This window comes from Arabidopsis lyrata (assembly GCF_000004255.2).
Source record: "Arabidopsis lyrata subsp. lyrata unplaced genomic scaffold ARALYscaffold_8, whole genome shotgun sequence".
In the NCBI taxonomy this organism is placed as follows: domain Eukaryota; kingdom Viridiplantae; phylum Streptophyta; class Magnoliopsida; order Brassicales; family Brassicaceae; genus Arabidopsis; species Arabidopsis lyrata.
Genome location: NW_003302548.1, coordinates 1,940,794 through 1,945,758, shown reverse-complemented (window position 1 = coordinate 1,945,758; position 4,965 = coordinate 1,940,794). Strand labels below are relative to the sequence as shown.

The following is a 4,965-nucleotide window of genomic DNA, read 5'->3' as shown; positions in this document are numbered from 1 at the left end:
GACTTGACTTAGAGTTGAGCAAACAGAGACGTTTTGCTCAGGGCAATGGATGCAACCTTGCTTCATCCGCCTGCAACTTTATAAATGATAGTGCTATAAATGATAGTGTCTGGACTTGGTAAATAAATGAGTTAAGGAGAGGAGAGATTTGTTGAATAGAGAGACTTTACCTCATTCTAGTGGAAATGGTTTGTTTGGTGATTTGTTGTCTGTAAACTCAGTCCTTAATAATTAGAATCAAATCGTTTTTTCTTACATGTCATTTTTGTTTTGTTTTTTTTTTTTCGATCGTATGTTTATAAGCATTTTTAAAATATGTTCCCCCCTCCAATTTCTGCTGCCACTCATATAATCGATTTTTTTTTAAAAAAAAAATTATTTTTCACCTATAAAGTCTATAACTAAGATCTTTGACATTAGATCTTGCAAAACATATATATAATATATGCTCGTGTTAAATTCTGATTCATATATTTTGGTTGGTGTAATCACTGATATCCATATTTTATACAACACAATAACATTTCGTTCAAATATGGAAACGATACTATGGACTCAAGTTGTTGTAAACAGGTACAAATCAATCTTGGTCTACGGAACCAATCCTAGAACCACTGTTTAACCACTCAACCACTATGCTATGAACTAAAATGAAGAAGGGTGCAAATGTGAAAAGACTAAACACATGTTAACACTTCATAGCTTTTGATGAAAGCATTCAAACTTTAGCTTGCTAAAGGACGATGCTCTGTCGTCCCCATGTTGGTGGTGAGCTCGGGGAAGGAGATTCGAGACTTGGATTTCCACAGCAAGACTTAGCAAATTGGCAATACCGACATTTCCAACGTTCTTCAGGAGTGTACTCAGCTTCTCTTTCGATTCTCCCAAACTCAATGACTTCTTTGTATCTGCTCATCACCCACTCAGGATCATGAGAAATCTACTCTCAGCTATTATATAGATCGGTCTTTCAAAACTCATACCTGAGCCAAATTAAGTTTCTTAATCAGTTAGAGAATTTGCTACAATTATATTGTCATATATATATGTAAATATATCAATGTGTATGATAAAATTAAGAAAGACTGATGTTCGTCTTACCGTAGTAGTAATTGATCATTCGCTATCGGAAGCATCTTAAAAGTGCTTTCATAGTACATCGGATAAATAACTGTGAGAATATCAATAAACTCATTTCCAAATGAGTGAATTTCTTTCATACTATCAAAAATGAGGACTACTTAAAGGAATATTTTCTAGAGTCAATGATTAGTATACCTGTTCTGGGATTCCTGCATCAGCAATGTTATCTATGACAGCTCGCGATAAGACATGGTGACAGTTCAAAGAGAAGTAGTCGAGAAAACGTCCTGTTGGGAACTCTTTTTTTTCGCACAGAAGCTTGTAAAGCATTACATGTAGCCTGTAACATGATTAATTTAAGTAAGATTAACATATATAGCAACTTCTTACGATTAGTGCGGCCAAAACCAAACCGAAGAGCATTTTAATTTATTTACTAAACGAATATAAACCAAGCTCTTACCTTCCATTTGGGGTTCAGCTGGGAGCTAGTGTGTCACGGACTCTAGTCTTTGGTATCTGTCAATGACGGTGCAATATCAGAAGACTCATCTGCAGATGCCTTTCTAACCTCATCAATAATTCCCACAATCCATTGACCTCCAACAAATCCTACGCTGATGATACAGACAATGACCGAATCACGTGTCATGATACATGGTCAAGAACTGGTTTACACACATGAAATCAAGTATAAGGGACTAATATAAAACGATCAAGAGATGAAACAAACGTGGACAAACTAAATCACAGATGCCATGAAAGATTCAGATGCCATCTAGTGTAAAATCAAATAAGCAAAAATTAATAATGACGTTGGTTTTGTTGACAAAAATAAATAAAATGGCTAATGAATTAATGAATTCTTTGTGGAATCAAAGTGACTCTTCCGGAAAAGTTAGGTCGGTGAAGCGGTGAAGGGCGATTAACGGCGGTGCCCTCTCTGCTAGTCGGCGCTTCTCGCCGGTGCCGTGGGAGGGTCCGTTTCTGAGTCTTCCTTGGTTTTGCTGGTCTTGGCTCTTCTCCGATTCACTCACCTCAAATCCAGTGCTTGACTAAGCTCGTGGCGTCGCCTCAAATCTCAGTCTCTTTCTCCTCCGTCATGGAAGCTCGGATTTTGCAGTCTTCTTCTTGCTGCTTTTCGTCTCTTGACACTGTCAATCGATACCGTTTCTCCCCTGCATCATCATCACTGAAACCTCTCTCGATCAGCTTTACTCAGACGACGAGAACAAGGGGAAGGGTATCTCGTGTTTTATCCATGTCGAAGAAAGATGATGGCACTGATGATGATGATGGCACTGATAGTCTCAATTACAAAGATTCAGGTGTTGATATTGATGCTGGGGCTGAGCTTGTTAAACGAATCGCCAAGATGGCTCCTGGAATCGGCGTATTCGGTGGTCTCTTTCCACTAGGTGATAATTATCTCGTAGCTGGTACGGATGGTGTAGGGCCTAATTTGAAATTGGCACTTGAGACTGGCATTCACGACACCATTGGAATCGACTTGGTTGCTATGAGTGTGAATGATATTATTACTTCTGGTGCAAAGCCTCTGTTTTTCCTAGATTACTATGCAACTAGTCGTCTTGATGTAGACCTTGCAGAAAAGGTCATTAAAGGCATTGTTGAAGGTTGTCGGCAATCGGACTGTGCTCTCTTAGGAGGAGAGACTGCAGAGATGCCCGACTTTTATGCAGAGGGTGATTATGATCTCAGTGGGTTTGCAGTAGGCATAGTTAAGAAAGCTTCTGTTATAAACGGAAAAAAACATAGTGGATGGACATGTTCTTATTGGGCTCCCTTCTAGTAAGAAGGGTACTGGCCCGAAGCAATCTTTCGCTGAATGATGCGCTTACCCTTGGTGAAGCCCTAATGGCACCCACTGTCATTTATGTGAAACACCTCTTCCAAAGTCGAGAAGTTCGTGGTCAGGTTTTTTCGGCGGTCTCGGAATCTGGTGCCTCCTGAAGTCTTCGACACTCTTCACGATGCTTTCAAGCTTAACGGTGCCGAAATCTTCCTCTGCTGTGACCCTTCTCGGAGCGGTCCCTGCGATTTTCAAGTCATCGTTTTCCTGTTGAGGTTCACTGATTTGGATTTTGGGCTTTTTTTAGTTAATTAGGTTTTAGTTTTAAGTTTTAAGTCGTGTGGCTAGTTCGATCTTTGGCTTGCTTTTGTTAGTGGTGCGGATTGTGCTTCTCCGGTACTCTTCTCTTGATTATGGAAACTCCAGACTAGGCCTTTTTGATTGCTCTGAGATAGATAATTCAGGGAGTCGGTCTTCCATCAGCTTTCCTTCTCGTTGTAGTTGGTGTTTCTCATCTTGGTTTATTTCGCAGACTCTTCCTTGTTCTCTCGTCTGCGTCATTTGGGTTTGAAATTGAGAAGCAGGTCGTTGAAGTTGTTACTTTCCTTTCAAGCTTTAGGATCTCAGTGGTCGAGACTCTTGCAGAAGTTTCGGGTTGATGCAATTGCATTCACAGCTCTGCCGGTCGCGCGTTAAGTGTAAAGGTTCCTGGAACAGGAGTTAAGTGAGAGATTTAGTCAATCCTCTTTTAGTCTTTTATTTTCTGTTTGAATTTCTGCTAGATTTGCTCTTTCTACTAAGTCCTTCTTAGTTTGATGCCAAATTTTGATCTATGCGAGCTTGCTTAAGATCGTTTATAAGCTTAGTTTGTCTTCTTCTTTGGTTTAAGTGGAAGAATCACTTATGTACTGGTTAACTTTGGCTATGTGTTAATAAAGTAGACACTCTTGTGGAAAAAAAAAATTAATGAATTCTTTGTCGGTCAGATGGGTCCCGCAACCGTCGATTATCAAGCTCATATCACGTTACCGACAAAAATACAGAACGCTTATTTTTGTTTTCTTTTTGGTTAAATTTTTTTTTTTCATTTTTATTTAACAATAATCGTTCATTTAATTCAAATTACAAATGTAGAATATTATTGGGTCTGATTGGTAACAAGCTGTTAGCTGGAGCGGTTAGCTAGAGCTGTTAGCTGTTAGGGAATAGTGCAAAGCTGTACAAAAGAATAAAACACGAAAGCTGTACAAAAAAATAACGCAGAACAAATTTTAAAAATTTATTCTGATTAGAAACATCATAGCGGTACACATAATAAATAATATTAAGAATTTAGAAAGAAAGAAAAAAGTATATAGAAATATACTTTAGTATATAATTACATATAAAAATTAAGATTATATAGAATGAACAATACTTTATTGTTAGAATAATAATATGAATTTACTAGTCCTATAATAAATAAAATTTTCTTTATTTTGAGCAATATAACATTCCAAAATAATTATTTGAGAAAAAAACTATTATTTCTAATGAGATTTTTTCATAGGCTGTATTATTTACTTTTTCGGAAATCTTTATCTGAACATTGGAGACTTTTTTTTTTGCATTATACATAGTTACAATTATATTTTATAAAGTTTAATTATGCGGTTAATAATACGGTTAACCATGCGGCTAATCGTACTGTTAAATAAAGGTTTTGATACGTTTCCGGTATATTAACGGTTATGGTTATTATATTTTTTTTAACCGTAACTAATTTAGTTTTACGGTGAATGGTTATGGCTTTTAACCGTTTTATACAGTTACGGTTAAAAAACGGTCCAGTTACGATCCAAAATACGGTTATGGTTGGCTTTTGGTCATGCTTACTAGGCATGACTAAAAGCTAACTGTAACCATATGTTGTACCGTAACCGGACCGTTTCTCAACCGTAACCGTATAAAACGGTTGAAAACCGTAACCGTAAAAAATAATTAGTTATAGTTAAAAAATATATAACCCGTAACCGTTAATTAACGGTAACAATATGAAACCGTTATTAACTATATGATTAACCGCATAG

At 37.1% G+C, this 4,965-nt stretch overlaps 1 pseudogene across 1 annotated transcript; it reads left to right on the top strand.

The window, feature by feature from the left end:
* Positions 1 to 1,546: 1,546 nt before the first annotated feature.
* LOC9301321 lies at positions 1,547 to 3,881 on the top strand (annotated as a pseudogene). Its single transcript, XR_002330054.1, has one exon. The product of XR_002330054.1 is annotated as a phosphoribosylformylglycinamidine cyclo-ligase, chloroplastic (transcript).
* The last annotated feature ends 1,084 nt before the right edge of the window (positions 3,882 to 4,965 follow it).